At 38.2% G+C, this 20,867-nt stretch overlaps 1 protein-coding gene across 2 annotated transcripts in view; it reads right to left on the reverse strand.

Moving 5' to 3' along the window:
- Lyn (LYN proto-oncogene, Src family tyrosine kinase) overlaps positions 1-20,867 on the reverse strand; it is a 111,380-nt gene that overhangs the window by 80,536 nt on the left and 9,977 nt on the right. For both annotated transcript variants that reach the window (XM_033760727.1, XM_010611122.3), the window contains exon 2: positions 163-229. The gene's annotated coding sequence lies outside the window, so the exon portion shown is untranslated. The remainder of the gene's footprint in view (positions 1-162; positions 230-20,867) is intronic.

The following is a 20,867-nucleotide window of genomic DNA, read 5'->3' on the forward strand; positions in this document are numbered from 1 at the left end:
AATTCTTAAAATCGACAGAAATTTAGAACTTTATTTTCCTGTCTAATGTGACACCCATACACACACATACTATAATAGTCCACTTTCATTACTGTAAGGAAATACTTAAGGCTGAGTAATTTAAAAAAATAAAATGGGATGGCCAGGAGTGGTGGTATATACCTGTAATCACAGAACTCAGGAGGCTAGGACAGGAGGACTGACCCAACTTGAAGGTCCAACTTGGGCTCTGTATGTGAGTTAAAAGACAGCCTGCATTAGACGCATAAATAAATAATAAATAAATAAGTTTAGTTTTTATTTAAGAGGTCTCTTGAGAGGCCATACCTACTGATAGCCCTTTTTGCTGTCAGAGTCCCAAGGTGGTGCAGAACAACATAGGGCAGGAGACAGGGAGCCCATCTGTGTGTGTCTATCCTGTTCAATGAGAGGGGCTTCACCTGATGATCTTACAAAATTCTAATCACCTTCCAAAGACCTCACCTCTAAGCACCATAGTTAAGTTTACCATAGTTAAGTAATACCTCCTAATGGACATTAAATTTGATCACATAAACCCTTGGGGGACACTCTCAAACCATATCCATGTCCTAGCACACACCCAAATAAAGAGCTGCTTTAATCTTTCCAGACACATCCCTAGGTTGAGCCACGCAGAGGTCAGCTTGCTCCTGTCCAGGAGGGGTGGGGCAGCATTGTGTGACTCAGAACATGATGAAAGATTTATATCTTCCTTCACATCTGGCCCTCAGGAACCATGTCAGAGACAGGATACCCATCTAGAACAATTGTCCTAGCTTTACAACCTTCGGGGCTGCCCTCAGATATACATACATGTTCCCCGTGAGTCTGGGATCTACATTTGCACATGCCCTTCTAAGAAGAATCATGTTCTGAGACCAGGTATAGTCTTTCAGAATTACCCAGTATACAGAAACCAACAAAATCCAGAAGTAGAAGGTGTCCCCTTTGAAACACTACTTTTAAATTGGAAAACAGGGTTATCAACAGTATCCAAAGGGAAACACACCTCACCAGATCAAATTGACTGACACTGAGAACACATTGACACTGGATATATTCAATTTTCTTCCTCTCTCCCCTCAAAAAACAATAGAAAGTATTTCTTTAAAACCAATGAAATTCTACTTTGTTTAGCTGATAATCAATTAAATAAAAAATTTTGTGAAGATTTAGTTTACAACTGGCCCAATCACAGAGATAATTTAACATAAAGTGGAATTACCAAGTGGACTTACTCAACGTTCTACATTTTACTGAACTTATGATATCACTGATTTTTACACTATTATTTTATGTACCATTATACCAAAAAAAAAAAAAAGAATGACTTCCTTGAAGACATTAAGATTCCATTAACTGTGACTTCAGGGGTATTAAAATGCAAAAATATACATCTTAGACTTTGTGGTGTATACACTAAGTGGTGCTTAATTAACATTTGTTTCTTTATTCTAGAGATCATAATTCTCTCCCCCCCCCTCCACCCCTTTCTCTTTTACTGAGGACTGAATCCAGGGCATTCACATCAAGCTGTATGCCCAACACCTTTTTCTTTTTTTTCTTCCTCATTGAATTTATTGGTACATTTTAGGTATACAGTACAGTTACATTCATCATTGGGATCTTGTACCTTTACATGACAGGTCTTGGTTCTCATTTTTTACCCTTACCCCTGCCCTCCCTTCACACCCTCCTCCCTTCCCTATTTACAAATACTTTATTTCCATTTTTTTCATTTTCTCATATTCTTTTCTTTTCCCTTTTTTTTCTTTCCCCTACCCTTCCCATTTTCCCCTACACCAAAGGATCTTGTTGAGTTCCCCAGGCTGAGCCTGACCTGGGCAATTTAAGCAAGGCTTTTGAATCACTCCCTCTCCCCTGCCACCACCACTGAAAAAAGAGAGGAGCCTGTAGATGAAGCTCAGGGCAAAAGCCTGTATTCAATCCCAAAGACTACAAAACAAAAAACAATACAAACAAAATAGTATGTTTCATCCTTAAATGTCTCTAAGGAGAGAAGGAAATACTGCTTCATAGTCAGGTGTTAATTGTTATTAAAGTAAGTTTTAAAGGACTTGAGGAAGTAGCAGATCTTTTTGCCCAATTAACAGTGAAAGTAAAGACTATCTGAAAAGCCTGACATAAAAGAATATTAGGGTAAATACGTTAATGTCATCTCTGATCCAGGCTGAACTTGCTTTCCAATTCAAACTCTTTTATTTGACACTGCGTACTGGGTACTGTTGAGTACTTTACATAATTGTTTCATTCAATCTTTGTAATGACCCTTTCTCTAGATGCTGTTATTATCCCCCTTTAAAAGATAAGGCTTACAGAGGGCAAGCTACTTTCCCAATGTGACAGAGGAAGACAGCAATGAGACAGAGTTGGATGCATGTTTTTGGATAGATACCATTTGGTCTTCAGTGGGTATAACAAAAATAAAAGTCCACACTGTGAATGGCATAGAATATAGCCTTTATGTATTAACATGTACAGGACTTCTTAGTGGACAGGGTGGGTTGGGGAGCAGAGAAACATAATCATTCGAGTGAGATTGCCAGCAAATTGCAGGAACAAAAAGAAATATTTGCTTAACACATATGGTGCAAGTTGAGAGAAGAAATGGATGGATACAAACACCTGTGGCAGAAATGCTAAAAGTACCCACCTGATGATTTAGTGATATAGAATCAAGATTCTGGAACTGGGAAAGACTTCAGCCAAACTAGCAAATTTACACTAGCAAATCAGAATCTCTTGGGAACAGGCTAGAAATGCAAATTCTTAGGCTCCTCCCCAGGAAGGCAGAATCAAGCCCCCTGGGAAAGAGAGCAGCAGTCTGGTGTTGAACAAAACCTCTGGGGAATTCTAAAACTTGCTAAGGTTTCAGTTCTAGCCTCTTTCTTATACACAAAAGACAGTATTGCTGAGGTCCAGCAACTTGAACATGGCAAAGAGGAGAAAAAAACAGAATTCCAGCTTTCAGGATCTCAGATATTTCTTCATTGTTTAACTCTGAGTTGCCAGTATTATTTCCAAAGAATTAAAACTTAATAAAGTATATGTAAACAAACTATAGTTAACATGATTAAAATCAGAGAGCAGAGGCTTGATAGCTGGAACTGAGTTAATGTGTGTTCACAAAACACCTGGCAAACTAACACACTATCTACAATTTGGACTGCAGAGAACATTCAATTCTAGGAGGTCAGAGATACTGGGCAGCTCTGCACAGTATTATGGAAATGGAAATAAGAAGACAGATTTTCAAAAGTAAGAGAAGATGATAGAGAAGCTTTGATAGAGTACAACCAAAGTCACCAACCCATGGCTAATCTGATAAGCACCATCAAATGTAAAATTTTCATCTAATTAAGAAACTATTTGTAATCTCCCAGTCTAACTGGATATGATTCGATTGTCCTAATTCAAAGCAGGTGAAAATGAGAACCAAGGCCACCTGTCATGTAGAGGTACAAGATCCCAACAATGAATGTAACTGTACTGTATCCCTAAAACGTACCAATAAACTCAATTAAAGCTGAAAAAAAAAAAGCAGGTGAAAGCCTAGTGCAAGAGATAGCTAAAAGCCACAAGGTTAGCTGACCCTCCCACGATTTGAAACAAATCCACCAGAATTGTTCATCTTTTTTTACTCTATTTGTTTGGAACTTGACTCCACCATTATCAACAAAATGATCAAGGGAGCAGAGTCAAAAGAACAGCAATGTCCTTGGTTTTTCTTATTTTACCAACTATGTCAATCTACAGAGTCTGTCCGAAAGCAACACTTTCTCACATCTGGAAGGATAGCAAGGCTGGTGGAAATGAGCCACAAGGAGCACAACCAGCATGGAGATCCTGCCTTCAGCATTTCCACCTGAATTCCTGGGAACAGAGGCCCTAGAGAAAAATCTCTGAGCTAAGTCAAGCAAGCCACAGAGTACATGCAGATCGTGCGAGGGCCATTGTCTAACCAGGTCTGACACCCTCCAGGTGCCTCTCTGAGCTCTGCAGAAACCATACTTCTCATATTAGCAAATAAACATTCATTTTTTTTATTCCACTGTCACTTTAAGGGAGCATTTGCACCATAAAATATGAAAATCATTTTAGCATATTTCTTTATTTTTTATTTAACTGATGTGTAACAATACAAAAATTTGGCCACAAATGGTGGCATGCTCTTGTAATCCCAGCACTCTAGGAGGCTGAGGCAGGAGGGTCACAAATTTGAGTTTAGCCTGGGCAACTTAGTGAGACTCTGTCTCAAAAAATAAAGAGGGGTAAAGATATAGGTCAGTGCAAAAGCCCTGGGTTCAAACCTCTGTACTGCAGAGGGAAAAACATAAAAATGTACGTATTAATGGGGATACTATGTGATATTTCAATACATGTATGCATTGTGTAATGTTATACCTCATTATCAAGTTATATCCCATACCCCCTGAAATCTGCCCCTGGGTGCCAGTTCTACTCTCCATCAACAGTCTCACCTCTGGATCCTACTATACCTAACCTGAGCTGCAGTGAAAACCCTCTGACCTGGCCTTCCTTTCCAATTATCTTTCCAGAAACAACAATTGCTTTATCTCTCCCATTTCCTCATACCCATTGCTCCTGCAATAGAGCTTTACAGGCAACTTCTCCACAATACCTGTCTTGCAGCTCAGATACAAGCTGCACACCTCATTCTGACCACCTAGACTAGGGCAGCACAAGGAGAGCCAGTCTTCTTAACCTTCCACACCTGCTCCTGGCCTAGGCACCTACAGGTTTCTCAGCAGACTCTGCCCTGTGAGCAGCCTCTTTCTTATTTCAGGTGACCTGGTTCACCTACAACATCCTCTGGAAACTGTTGTCAGCCCCCAGGCAACATCAAACATTCCTCCTTTCATGCTCCTGCTTAAATTCTGAGTATAACATTTGTATCTTAATCCTCTTAGCATCTTTGATTCCTACGACACTGCCAAGCCCCTTAGAGGTACTCCATGCACCTTACTGAATTATTTCATTAATAAAATATTTTTGTGCAACTACTTTTCCTCCAGTCCTTTAAAATTCTTCTTCACATATACCTTTAATAATTGAAACTCAACAACTACAACTTTAATTTTTTTTCTTCAAGTCAAGGTTATCCAGATTGTCAAGTTCACCAGAATGGCCATGGTCACGAAAAACACAGATTCTTGGGCCTTGTATTAGGCAGTCCCCTGAATGAGACTGCATCTGCCCCATCCGGGTTTGTAGTATTTGCATTTAGAGCAAACTATTTAGGTAATTCTTTTTTTGTACACAAGAACATACACACACACACACACACACACACACACACATTTTGTGCAGTTGGGGATGAAATCTAAGGCCACATACTCGATAGGCAAGCACTCTACCACCGAGCTACATCCCAAGCACCTAAAAGCAATTCTTGCATAGACTTCTTTTAGGCAACACACTGGTCGCTACTAATACGTGAGTACTCTGGGAGGAAAGAAGCATACAAAACTTTATTAACTGTTTATAACTTTATTAACTGTTTAATGTGAATTATTTGGTAAACTCTCTTGTTAAAAGATTTTTAATGGAGAGAAAGAAAAATAAATAGGTCATGAAATGTGGCCAAGTTTTGATCTTTGCAAGACATTTTCTGGATATGAGACCATTTGTATCCAAGCTTAATCAAAATATTTATCTAATGAAGAGGCTTCCACAAGTAGATCTTCCACTAGCTATATTACATGACACATAATTTATGGTAAGTAGCATCAATTATTCTAGCATTAAATGTTGGTAATACCACATATAGATCTAATTAAGGGATTTCATTACTATGTGAGAATAAAGTCAAGGTGAATAAAGACTTTATGCAGAATTTGAGAATTTATATTATTTATGATCCATTTTTTTTAAAAACTTGTCTATTTAACCAAGAAGTCCAATATTAGAGCTGTGTTTTAGGCATACTTGTTTTTTTCCTCATAATGAAAGAGTTAACTGTTTGGATTAAAACTTCAAAAAAACTTAAGTGTAGATAGGGTATGATCTAATTTTAATATTATATTTTATAAATATATACCTTTATAAATATGTAATCATAATTAGCGACTAAGACACTTTAGAGTCTAATTTATCTTTCCCTTGACTGCCCACATAACGACTTCATTGCAAAAACAGTTTTGCTTCCTTATGCCTTAAAGATACACAGACATCTGTTATAAAATAAAATATTCTTCAGTCTGATTCCCTTGAAGTACATTTATTTTTACTATAATTTCTCTCCTTAGAACAAGTAGCCTAGGTGGGGTTTAAGTGTTCATTGAGAAGGTAGCTTTCCCTGGGTACTCTGTGCTCTGAATTCTGCCTCTGTTCCCTTAAATCAGACCTGTTGTTCACATCCTTATTCCACGTCCATAAAGGGCACCACCGATTCTGGGTCTAAAACCTGGAACATATCTTTGGTTCTTTTTCTTGCTTCCTAAATCCAATTCATCAGCAATGCCTTTCTATGGAAAATCCTCTTACAGCTTTCTTTAGAATTTGGAATAAGATTTACCTTCTTTACCAAGGCCATGGGACCTTTGGGCAGAGAGGATGAAAACGTCTGACCAGGGCCCTGCTTGCCTCTAACTTCTCTCTCACACTCTGACCTCAACCATAAAACTGTTCTTTCCTTTCTGCACATACCCACACTTAGCCCTATGTCAGGACCTTGCTAGTCTCTCTGCTTAGAACCTTCTCCTCCTCCTCATCCTCCTCTTCCTCCTCCTCCTCCTCCTCCTCCTTGTTGTCTACATCATAGCTTGGACACCTCCTGCCAGACTAAATGTAGCAACAGAGTTGTGTCTTTTGTTTATTGTCTCTGGAGAACAAAAAAGTGAATCTGGCATTTAATAAGTTTTTAATATCTATTTGCTAAAAAATTAGTTTCCTATCTATAAAATTTGAGAATTTATATTATTTATGATCCATTTTTTTTTAAAAACTTGTCTATTTAACCAAGAAGTCCAATATTAGAGCTGTGTTTTAGGCATACTTGTTTTTTTCCTCATAATGAAAGAGTTAACTGTTTGGATTAAAACTTCAAAAAAACTTAAGTGTAGATAGGGTATGATCTAATTTTAATATTATATTTTATAAATATATACCTTTATAAATATGTAATCATAATTAGCGACTAAGACACTTTAGAGTCTAATTTATCTTTCCCTTGACTGCCCACATAACGACTTCATTGCAAAAACAGTTTTGCTTCCTTATGCCTTAAAGATACATAGACATCTGTTATAAAATAAAATATTCTTCAGTCTGATTCCCTTGAAGTACATTTATTTTTACTATAATTTCTCTCCTTAGAACAAGTAGCCTAGGTGGGGTTTAAGTGTTCATTGAGAAGGTAGCTTTCCCTGGGTACTCTGTGCTCTGAATTCTGCCTCTGTTCCCTTAAATCAGACCTGTTGTTCACATCCTTATTCCACGTCCATAAAGGGCACCACCGATTCTGGGTCTAAAACCTGGAACATATCTTTGGTTCTTTTTCTTGCTTCCTAAATCCAATTCATCAGCAATGCCTTTCTATGGAAAATCCTCTTACAGCTTTCTTTAGAATTTGGAATAAGATTTACCTTCTTTACCAAGGCCATGGGACCTTTGGGCAGAGAGGATGAAAACGTCTGACCAGGGCCCTGCTTGCCTCTAACTTCTCTCTCACACTCTGACCTCAACCATAAAACTGTTCTTTCCTTTCTGCACATACCCACACTTAGCCCTATGTCAGGACCTTGCTAGTCTCTCTGCTTAGAACCTTCTCCTCCTCCTCTTCCTCCTCTTCCTCCTCCTCCTCCTCCTCCTCCTTGTTGTCTACATCATAGCTTGGACACCTCCTGCCAGACTAAATGTAGCAACAGAGTTGTGTCTTTTGTTTATTGTCTCTGGAGAACAAAAAAGTGAATCTGGCATTTAATAAGTTTTTAATATCTATTTGCTAAAAAATTAGTTTCCTATCTATAAAATATGATTCCCTTATATTCTAGGCATTCTTCTCCTTTGTATGCTCAATTTAAAAAAAAAAAAAAAGAAAGAAAAATTGACATCCCTAAAGAGTCATTCCTGAACCAAATTCAGATCTCTTTCCACCAAGTAGTGACTGAACATTTCCACTTGCTGCCAGGTAGAGGCTACTGCCCCTAGAAGCTCAGAATCATTAGAAGCATCATGCTGGTTTACATAAAGAAGTGAAGGTTCATGAGAATGATTACTTGAGGGTTTCAGTATATTTTAAACTTGCAATTAAAAAAAAATCTAGTAGAAATCAAAAAATAAGATGTTGATGTGAATGCCATAAAAAGCAGAAGTACCATGAACCTAACTCAACTGCAACAAGATGAAAATCTCAAGGTAGATTAAAAGCAGACATTCTGTAGCCTTAAGCAAAGCATCCTTTTTTTCAGTTAAGTGACAGCTTTATTGTGAAGATAATACATTAAAATAAAGGCAAAAGATGAAACGTTGGACATGTCCTGAAAATGTCTAAGAGAGAACCTGCAATTGTAAATGGTATGAACAATTTAGTTGCCAAGGAATGGTAGCCCTCATCACATGTAACTCAGGCTTAGGAGAAGGCCTGGGATCATCATGGTACAGAAGAGGAAAATAATTACAACACAGGGACAGGCTTCCTAGAGAGATGCTTTTTCCCCCTCAGGCAGTTGATGTGGGGTTTATAGCATTCCATTTCTTTTTAAATGAAGCCCTTTCTCCATCAGTCCTGATTATATCCTGACAAAGAATTCTAACAGGTGGCAAAAAAAAGCTCCTCAGAGATAGCACCACAGGGCAACCTCACTATCCTAGCCGCTGCCTAACCAGGCGCCCCATCTCTGAGCATATCTGATGACTGCTCATATGTAGGAGAGACGGGGGGTTGGGGAGTTATGATGGAAGGTCCTGCACCTCACAAGTGTCCAGTGCACCCTCTTTTCTCACGCCTGGGCTGCTTTGCAGAAATCGAGAAGGAGCAAGTCCAGAACTGACAGAGCTATGTCCTAGGAAAAAGAGGCCTGAATGGGAAGTCCTCAGAGTGACAGAAGCTCTGTGTTTTCCCACACGGCCTCTAACACAGCTAGGCAACGATGGTTTTGTCCCAATGGTATGTCCCTAAGTGTGCAGGGACAATTGAGAAGAGGAAGTGCTCCAACTGCAGAGACCGTCCACCCTCCCCATCTGTGCTCCTGTTGGTCACCTTTTCCCAAGGTGACCCAGAGGCAGCCTTTCAAGCTAGGTAGTGAGTCTGGGCACACTGCAGTGCTCCAGGACATCGGACGTTCTGATGGGAACTGACAGAGTATCAACAACGCCACTTTAATTCATTGACCTGCATGTTTTCTAGATTCCCATGAAGGCTCGATTTAGTGATATGCTTCTCAACCTTGGTTTACAAACAGAATCATGGGGAGAACTCTGCAAAGTACTAATGCCTGGTCCCCCAACATTTTGCCTGCATTGGTTAGGGGAGATTAAAGATCTGGGGAGATTAAAATGCCCCTGGTTGATTTTAATAAGCAGCCAAGATTGAGAACCACTAGAAAAACCCCTACTCTCAGCCTTCCAATTTTTTCAAGGAGAATAGAATACAAACTCCAATAGAGTAAGGAGGCTTACCAGACCCTGACCTGCACCTCAGAACTGAAATCATGACAACAGGAAAAATGGATCATTTAACTTCAGCCACTTTACTGGATAATTGTCACAGTACTGACCCTATGTGGCACTACAATTCTATGACCTATTCAAGAATAGAGACTGGCATTTGTCCATTGCCAGTTTACCCCCTTTTCTGAACTCAAAATGGAAAAAAGATACCTGAAAAAATAATTTTTGATAAATGAAGCCCACAGCTGTACACACATTTGCTGGTGTTCAGTAGAGCTCAGTAGAGTTTCATACAATATTCTCTAAACTTTACTTTTCTGCTGTAAATCAAATAGCAAAAAAGTGGAATGTATTTAGTCCTGAATTTTGTTATACTATAGTAAAAAAGAAAATGGTAGTATTTACCAAGTATTAGCTTCTAGGTATATATTTTACATAGTTCAGAGTACTTATCTGTTTCTTCTATCATTTTCCCTTATTTGGGGGCTCATTTTACATCACTGTAATAACCAGTTCTTAAAAAACAAACATTTTTAGTATTGGTAAGACAGTACAACCTCATGTTTCAAAACTCAAGATCAGGATCATAGTCCCAGTTACTGGGAGGCTGAGGTTGGACGACTGATTGAGTCCAGAAATTCAAAGACAGCCTGGGCAATATAGTGAGAACCTCTCTTTAAAAATAAATAAGTAAAATGAAATATCAAGGTCTACACAAAGGATAAAATATTTTAAATACTAAATAAAAAATAATAATCATGAAAAGATAAGAAATTGTCTATTCCATGAGATAATCTTAATCAAACATAAGTATTCAGATTAGACTATGAAAACAGAAGTAAAAAGTGCTTATAGCCAAGAACAGCTTTGCAGGGAATAATGTATTCCCTATTTTTTATTTGTTCATTTGTTTTTCTTTTGAGAGAGAGGGTCTCCCTACATAGTCCAAGCTGGAATTGAATTTGCTATCTGGTTCATGCTGCCCTCAAACTTGCCCTCCTCCTGTTCCAGGCTCCCAAGTGCTGGGATTACAGGTGCAATTTTAGAGAAGGTCAGTAGAGCAGAAAACTTCCAGCTTATTCATTTGATGAATGAGTAAGCATTCAAAATAATTTCAGCTCATTATTCTCCTCTTTTTTAAGGGATTTCATCTTTTTCTACTATCCCCCTTAGGTCCTGATACGGGAACCTTAATAATTTTCATTGTTTCCTACTAGCATGCCCCCACCCAACCATACTGACTAGCTTTCACACTAAGCTACATCCCCAGCTCCTTTTATTTTTTTTACTTTTTAAAATTTTGAGACACGGTCTTGCTAAATTCCTCAGATGGAAGTCAAATTTGAGATCATTCTGCCTCAGCCCCTCTCAGGGTGGGATTAAAGGCATGGTCTCTCTGTTCTTTTGAATACCTCAAATAAACACTTCCAAGAAGGGCTCCACTTGTCTGTCTACCCTATCATAGCAACTCCTTTTGGTATAAGTACAATGATAAAATTTTTTAAATAATGATACATCAGCACAGATTCACTTGGCTTCTCTAATATCAGATTTTCTCCTGTGTTTGACCAGGCACAAATCTATTTCTAACCTGCAGTAGTATATTAACTCTGATCACAGTTCGAAGGCCACTTTGGCTTAGTTTCTTCTTATCTGTTTGCTTTTGATTGATCAAGCTGGCAAGTACAACTTGATAGTGTCTCAGCACACTGTTCAGATGTGATTCTTCTCTTCTCTCTAGCTCTGTTGGGGAGAGATCTGAAAAGGGTGGTCTAGGATGAAGTGGTGATGGGTACAACACCAATTTTTACAGACCCAGCAGTGGGTGCTCACTGAGAGACAACAGGGCTTACTCCCAAATTCCTTCTGAATCAGCACTAAAAATACCAATATAAGAATCCCCCCAGGTCTATTCCCAATCCCATAGACAGAGCAAAACCCTACCTCTACCCAACATCAAGACTTAAATAACTATATTTGGGGATTATTACGTCCAGAAAAATTACCAGAAGTGGTTCCAATTATGCTGCAGGTATACAAAAACAAGACTGTCCGATAAGTCCAAGAGAAAATACAAGGCCAGGTGTTAAGATTAAACAGCTTGATTAAATAATTCCTTTCATATTCAAGTCAATATCAAAAACACTTCTGATTACACTGACTTCAGGGAGACAAAAGACAATTGGGGTCTTAAGGAAGCATAAGACACCTTGAGCAATGAAAAGCAGTAAAAGAATCTGCACACATTCTCCTTTTTAAAAGAAAAATTGGAAGTCATAAAAACAGTTATTCTTTTCAGAGAGCTATCCCTGAAGAATGCAGCTATTCCTGTAGAAAGTGTTGCAAATATCCTACAGGATGTATTCACCCACAGAGTGCCCAAATGTTGAGCAAACACTCAGGCCGTAGAGTTTACATCAGGGAATAGAGTGGTTTTGCCCAGGCACTGTAGACACATTGCCACTAATGCCACAGAGAAACTCAAAGGGGAACTACGTAACTCACTAGATCCACATAGCTCTCCTTTTGCTATTAGTAATTTATTAACCAAAACCTTAATAACTTTTCAAAGTCCAAGGCTCTGTAGCAGCATATTATGGTAAAAAGCTATAAAGAATATGAGGTATCAAAGAGTGACTGTGCAATGGGGAGAAAAGTACAAGCTAGATAAGTATTCAGCAGAAGAAAAGTTGACATATATATACTAAAGAAAAGGTCTAATGTAATTATGATTAAGTCCTAGCTATACAACCAATTCTTTGCCAGAAGAAGAAAATTATTTGTTCCCAATAAATGGGGATACTGTACTAGATATAAATAGAGTTATCAGCTGAAATTAATGGAAAAGATGGCTTCATCCTGATCATGATTTAAATTCTTGATTCAATGATTAAATGTTCAGTGCATTTTCAATGAAAAAAAATTTTTTTGACCCCATGGTCATAGTAAAACTTGCACCAAGTTGGAAGAACTAAGGGCTGTCTTGTTTTCGCTGTTCTGTATGGTTTGTAGCCTCTGGGTTTTTGTATTCCAGAGTCAGAGCCAAGGGGCTGAACCTTGATTTGTGGTCAGACTTCATAGGTTGAGGGCTAAGCTTGAGAGCCAGACTTCACAGGTTCAGCTACCAGATCTGCCTCAGATGACAGCATGATAGTAGGCAGGTGGAATGACTTTTACTTATCTAAAAAAAAAAAAGCAGTTGATAACTGTTCCTATTTCAGAAGGTCATTGTGAATATGAAATCAATCAAAACTAAGCAAGTGCTTAGATTAATGAATGAACAATATATGGTTAATAAATATTCACTGAATCAGTTTTATTCATCTCTCAAAGTCACCTTGATAAACTGTCAAGGGCATTACTTTCTATATATTTATAATCATGCCTTCTTTAAAAATAATCTCTTAAAGTTATGCTGTTAAAGAGTCAGGTTGACTTGTGTTTCATTTAGTACTTAGTAACTAAGCAAGCAAATTATTATCTCCAAACTTTAGGTTCTTTAGCCAACAACAAGACTGTCAATAATATACCTTCTAAGGAACTGAGCACCTAAAAGAGGATGTGCATTCAATAAGTGTTTGCTATTATTGTATTTTTGTGAAAGTTAATTATCTGATATCAAAGTTATGTTACTTTCCTCTCGTTACGGAGACAAAATACCTGACACCCAAAGTTCTAGGGGAAGAGGTTTATTTAGCTCACAGTTCATAGAGGTTTCAGTCTTTAATAGGTTGGCTCCAAGGAAGGGATGGCAAACAGGCATGGCAGAGAGAAACCACATGGCATGCACAAGGTAGCAAAGGCAACAAGGGATCTTAACAGGGATCAGGGTGGTGCCAAACCAATCACTCAGGTATAGTGGTTTAGTAATCACACGCCTTTAACCCCAGCACCACGCATTCCAGATTCAACTACCTCTGAAAAAGCAATTACCTCATCTACATAAGGTATTGGGGGAGGAGGATATCTAAACATAAACTACATCAAAAGTAAAACAAATAACTGTGCTGGCATCTTTATAAAATTATTTTAGTTAAGAAACTTGCTTTACCCTTTTATGGATTCTTTCGTTCCTTGGTCCCCACGGATTAATTTTTCATCTAGGGAAAGGAACTTTAGATTGCATCATGTGGCTCATCATCAGCTAATGTTCAGTAAGGAAGTACAAAGGACGGTCTGCATCCTCAGACTGGTTTGAGTTCTTCCTGGGAAGGATATGAGGACCTAAGAGCCAGCAAGTTTCTTTTGCTTTCTATAGAGGCTAAACAATGCATAGAAAACAAATCATTCCCATGTGGGTTTCTCCTTTGTCCATCTTTGTTCGTCTAAACATTCTTTCCCTTTGAGCAGCACACTTTGTTTATATACTTCAGCAAATATGTCAAAATATAGTGCTGGTTTAAATCCAAGCCTGGGTCTAGGTTCAGGTAACCATACTCTTTGCAAGAAGCTTTACTTTTAGAAAATTTTAAAAAACCAAAAAAAAAAGTATGAGAGTCAGGCACAGTGGCCTGTGTTTGTTGTCCCAGCTACTTGGGGAGTTGAATTCAGCAGGAGGACTGATTGAACCCAGAAGTTTGAGACCAGCCTGGCAAACATAGTGAGACCTGTTTCAAGACATAAAATTTCAGTAATTTCCATAAAATTGCACAGAAAATGCTCCATTACAGATCCCTGTGGTCTAAAAGTTATTTCTTTTAACAAAAAGATAAATATTTATGAAGACTCTGTTATACTTGGAGTATAACCACATGACTTCAAAATAACCTTTCATTATTCATCACCGAGTAAAAGATGGCCAAAGGAGGACAATGACATGCTGTTACTTCCTCAAGAGTATATATCTCCAGCAGAAAGACTATATGCCTCCAAATGTGGAACTAGGTCCTACTGTACCTGATTCTGCATAATATTGTCTCTCATCAAGAAAGGATGACTATGTAGCATGCACTAGACAATCACCATTTCACTAGGTCCACGTGGGAACACAAGAACTTGTGATCATGTTTGCTCTCTGGGTGGGGGAATTGGGGCTCACAGAAATGCTCCCCTATAGTAAATATAGATGTTAGGGCATTGCCACACCATCCTCGAGCAGGAATGAAGACTGGGCAGCAGAATGTGGCAGGACAAAATGCCCACAGCATTATTCTCAGATTTAGAACTCGGCCTCTAGAGCCAGGATGTGGCTTAGTGGTACTTAGCATATGCAAGGCCCTAGGATCAATCCCCGAAAACCCAGCTTCCCTGGAATCCCTCCCAGTGAACTTCATTCCATGTTGATCAACAATGCCCATTACATTTTAGAGGGTTACAATAGATAGGGATTTTTTTCAGTAAAAGAAAAAAGAAAAAAACTATTTTATTTGAGTACTCTCATTGATTAAAAAGCATAAGGATTTTTTCCCAACAATGTTAAGCTTTACAGAAATGGCATTATAAATTATACCTTGAAATTATGCAAAGTTATATAAATAAAACTGGGTGGGACGAGTTCAATCTGGGAAACATCAAAAGCTATGTACAAAATATTAACAAACAGTTGCCTGGAATTTATTGTCATTAAGTGGCTATACAGGGAAAGGGGGAAGCATCTGTTATTACTGTTTTATGTATTAGGAAAATGAGGACTACAGAGGTTAAAGACTATTATCTAATGTCCCAAGACCAGTATTCAAGAGTGTGGACCAGGGCCAAGGATTTAGCTCAGTGGTTCCACCGCCTGCAAACTGAGTTCGATCCCCAGTAACCCCCCCAAAAAAAGAGTGTGGACCAGAGCCCAATCCCTGAATCTGTTTGTAACGACAATATCCCACTGCTCCTCAGACACCTTAAAATTCACAATGTAGAACATGTCTTGTAAGCTACTATCTTGGTACTAATCCATATCTTGGTACTAGCGCACATTCTTTATCAGGATAAGTAAGAAATCCACCCAAGTTATTTTCTCTGTTTTCCAACTGAGGAACTCATTTCTTTCTTTGTAAATCACTTTATCCTTAGGGCTAACATTCCCCTCCATTGCCACAATTCACTCCTTGTTCAAATCCTCTGTAGCATCTTGGGTTGCCAACAGAGACAAGCAATGAAAATGCAGACACACCAAGCAACAGCGCCTGTGGCCAGCAGAGAAAGAAGATGGGGCTGTAAACACTTAAACCACAGGCTCCTAGGATGGGCTGTTCTATCCTTTGACCCGGAACATACTTGAGACTTGTTCACATAAAGGGAGGTTACTCAGTGTGCCTGGTAGGTTCTTCATTTTTTCATATGAAATAGAAAAAAAAAATGTGTGCTCCTCAATCTGTTTTTCAAAATGTTTCATTTTCTGAGTATAACCTTCCCATGATTACTAGCAGGGATCGGATCGAAGGCTCCCTCTAGATATCAAAACATGTAGATACCCAAGTCCCTTATAGAAAATGAAATAGTATTTGCATATAATAGATATACATCTTCTTTATACTTCAAATCATCGCTAGAGGCTGGGGAGTAGCTCAATGGTAACAACATGTGCCTAGCATGCATGATCTAAGCTCCAGCACAAAAGTAAACAAACAAAACTTGCAGGTCACTAATAGTATTTAATACAATGTAAGTGCTATATAAACAGGTGCCTGATTGCAGTGTTTAGGAAACAAGAAAAGGTCTGGTCATTATTATACTTATGGTACAATATTATTCAAACATTTTCAATCCAAATTTGGTTGAACCTAAGGACGCAGAACCTGGGAATAAGAAGGGTCAACTATATACATGAAACACTTCTGCCATTGCAAGTGAGTGGCTATGACTGCAAGTCACATGCATGGATATCTACAAATGAGTATCCAAGACATGTTTTCTGAATGATGAATAAGTAAAACATTACTTCAAATATTAACAAATCTCACAGATCAAATTATGCCTTTCTCTGCCCAACAAAAATGGGGAGGGGAGGAGGGGGTGAAAGGAGGGCACAGACAAGGGAAAAAAATGAGAACCAAGACCTGTCATGTAAAGGTACAAGATCCCAATAATGAGCATAATTGTACTGTATACCTTAAATGTACCAATAAATTCAATTAATAAAAAAATAATAATAAATATCAAAACCACATGAAACAGAAGCTGCAAATAGTTGGTAATAAAGATACTATGTTCATTAACATCAGAAACATGAGTCCTACTTTACCAAAGAGATCACTGAATACAGAGTCCATTTGTACTTTCAAATACCCATGCAGAGACTGACACAGTGTCCTTCAACAGGATGTTTGATTACATGTGGGCCAGTGGAAACTACTTTATCTCACCCACACATTTGCATTTATAAATTACATAGCTGCATAGGCATGGTTAGGAAAATAAACGATAAAAAGCTTGTGCCAGCTAATTTTAATAATGAATGAATGAATAAAAAGGTATTTAAATAAGACTCGGATCAAATTCAAGGGTGAGAAGCACAGCAACCGAATAAGCAGGGTATGCAATAGCACAAGAGCTTGCTCTCCAAAAGAGTGGCAGTAAATCCAACATGCAGAGAAATGGTGGTAGCCGCCAAACCCACAGCATGGAAATGTTTATCTGCCAAACTAACTGGCTTTGTATTCCTTTCCAATTCCTTATACTATATTGTTTTACAAAGCCTACACTGGATATTAAATTAAAACTAGAAGCATGATGATTGGATGCCTTTGAGGAGATAACACTATTGGGGAAAATAACATACAAGGTATAAGCATCATTATGCTTTCTGATCTGTACACAAGGGTTTGTATTGAACTAGACTTTTCTGTATTTTTCTACGTGTATGTCATACTTAAAACATACCAACACATTCTCACATTGGGTAAATTTAAGAAAAAAAAATCTCCTTGAAGTCTATAAGGAAGAACTCCATTAGGAATAATCTTTGCAGATGGAGATGTAGCTCAGTGGTAGAGTGACTGCTAAGTAAGCCCAAAGCCTTGAGGTTCAACCCGCAGCACTGACAAAAAGAAACTGCAATCAATGAGCGCATGGCTAGAAATAGCAGTCCTATCAAACTAGAAAGTAACTTTTAGGACTACCTAATCTAACCTTCTCTAAAAGGCTCCATGGGACAATCTCTTAACCTGTGCTAACAGACTTCTATGGATGGAGAAGGACCCCACCACAATGAAGCTGAGTTCCATCCAGGCAGCCTTAATTGTTACAAAACTCTTCCTTACTTTCTAGTCCACACTCTCTGCCTTTATAAATATCTTCAATCATGCTCTCTCACATCAGAGCCAGTTCACTATTCTGTCAGTTAGAAAGCCATGTGGCCATCTATGAAATGATAGGGTTTAAAACCCTGTCATATCTCCCAACACAGTCAACACCAGACTGCTTGTTAGGTGAATCCTCAGCCAGAAGAAGGGCAATTTATCAAACTTAATGGAGCATCATCAGGATGGGTCCCTGTCTATTTGTATACATTTCTGATAACCAACATTCTTTCATTAAAAAAAATTATGATAACATATATATACCATAAAATTTGCATCTTAACTATTTTTAAGGCTATAATTCAACCATTCCTATCATTCATCTGCAGAACTCCTCATCTTACAAAACCGAAACTCTGCCCATTAAACAATAATTCCTGTTCCTACTTCCTCACAGCCACTGGCAGCTACCATCCTATTTTCTATCTTTATGCATTTGACTAGTCTGCATATCTCATATAAATGGAATTATAAAACATAAAATATTTGTCCTTTTTTGACTGGTCTATTTCATTTAGCAAAATGTCCTTCTGGCTTATCCATGTTTTATTAAATATCTGTAAGTCTTTTGTAAGTCTGAATAATATTCCACTATATGCATATACTACCTTTTGTTTTATCCATTAATATACCTTATTTCCTCCTACCCCTTGATTAATGTGAATAATTCTGTAATGAACATTGGTGTTGAAATATCTCTTCAAGACCTCACTTTCCATTCTGTTGGGTATAAACCCAGAAGTGGTATTGCTGCATCTTATGGTACTTGTATATTTAATTTTTGAGGAATTGACATCCTGTTTCCTCGGTTGTTGGACCATTTGACAGTCCCACCAGCACTGCCCAACAGTTCCAATTTCTCTACATCCTTATGACTATTTGTTATTTTGTTTGCTTTTTTCTTTTTCTTTTTTTGGGGTAGTAAAGCAACTTTTGATAATAACAATGATTACCATTAGCTATGTGCTTCTCAAGTGGCTAGTTTGGAGTCCATTACTACCTGCACCCTCACTCCAACTTCTGGGGCTTAAATTTAAGGACCCAGAGACTAACAAGCCCAGCAGCCTACAGCTAGGAAAGCATATACCTGGGACTTGAGTGAAAATGTGATCAACTCCATATCCTGTGCTCTCATTAACTCATTATACTGCCTTTCTTCTTACTATAACTTGTGAACAAGAAGGTAACTGGCCAACCCAGAAGTATAGCAAATTAATTTGTTGACATTCTAGTTTGTGAACAACCCAGAGACAACAGAAGACAACAAACTCCTCTAGGGTAGGAGTTTATTAATCATGTTTATATTTCCCCAAAGCACACACAACAATGCCTGACACACAGTACTTAACAAATACACATGTTTTAAAGTAAATTGTGATTACAGAGCTCAATTATCATCATCTTATACCACTCTGCATAAGTAAAAGACATGTAGATGGTCAACTACAAACTGTATGTTAGGAATTAGCAATCAAGATCACTGGCATTATTTTCCTTCTAATTTCTTCCCTCTGACACTGCTTTTCTGTTTCTTTATCCTTTATCTATTTTCTCACTTCCTTTTTCTCTTCCCTCCACAGTTCTTTTTCTTTTTCAATTTTAAGACTATCTATTGAACATGACTTCATTTCACTGATTACTGTCAAATCCAAAGCAAATCTATCCAGGAAACCAATCATAGGCAAGAATAGAAGCCTTGGACCAGTCTGGGCCATCTGATAGAGAGGGATGGGAAAACTGCTGTTGTATTGTTCAGAGAGAGAATGCAGCTCAAGAAATCTGGTTATGGGCCGGGGATTTGGCTAAGTAGTTCCACCGCCTGCTGGTTCTGTTAGGAAGAGACAAAGGGCAATGGTGTTGGGGCGGGGGGCTCAATAATATTCCTGAACATCCTGCCTTTATTACTGCAGTGAGTAGTTAGTCCAACAAGGGAAGACTTCAAATGCGTAAAACAGGCCAGAGGGTGGAACCAACAGGCAGACATTAGTATGAAAATAGCCTTGTCAGTGGTATGTGCCTTTGGGCCCAGCTACTCAGGGATGGCTGAGGCAGGAGGATCACCTACAACAGACACTAACACTTGAGAGCCAATGTTCAAGGGGAAGAGATTATCTCCTAAGAATTACGGGTAAGACACTACCAAAATCTCCTCACTCTGTAGAAGTCTATGATTCGAATATTGGATACCAAGTAAAGTTGGTGGTGTTGAGTCCAGTGGTTGACTCTGGATACTAAGAAGGGGGCATGGGACTAATTAAATTGGATTATATGATAAAACAACTTGAAGAAGAATCATAATGATAGCAACAATGTACTCTTTAAATCATTTATCAAAGCATTTGGAAATTGTTTTTCTAACAGACTCTTGAAAGAATATCCACGTGAAATGGAATTTAAGAAAAATTATACATAAACCTTATTTTGTGGTTATCTTAATTTATTTAAAACTTCAAAAATAACTGAAAAACATAAAGGATATGTATGCCAAGAAATCATGGAATTTACCATGTTAAAATCTCCTCTTTATATATTTGACATCTAGTCAAGTTGAAACAATTCAAAAAGTCAATATGGCAAGGTGAATGAAGCGGTACATGCCTGTAAACCCAGCTACTCAGGAGGCTGAGGCAGGGACATTGCAATCTGAGGCCAACCTAAGCAACTTAGCTCAGACCTTATCTCAAAATTTAGAAAAATAAAAATAAAAAGGGTTGGGAAAGTAGCTCAGTGGACCCATGGATTCAGTTTCCAGTTAGAAAAAAAAAAAAAAAATGGCTAGCCAGGATATGTAACACAAGCCTGTAAACACAGTATTCTGGGAGGCCAAGATAGGAGGATCTCAAGTTTGAGCTCAGTCTGGATAATGTAGTGACTTAGCAAGATTTTATCTCAAAATAAAAAAATAACAAAAGGTCTGAGGATGTAGCTCAGTGAGAAGGCCTGGTGTTCAAGCCCCAGTAC

Source organism: Fukomys damarensis, unplaced genomic scaffold (genome assembly GCF_012274545.1).
Source record: "Fukomys damarensis isolate Sample0158 unplaced genomic scaffold, DMR_v1.0_HiC HiC_scaffold_5, whole genome shotgun sequence".
Lineage (NCBI taxonomy): Eukaryota > Metazoa > Chordata > Mammalia > Rodentia > Bathyergidae > Fukomys > Fukomys damarensis.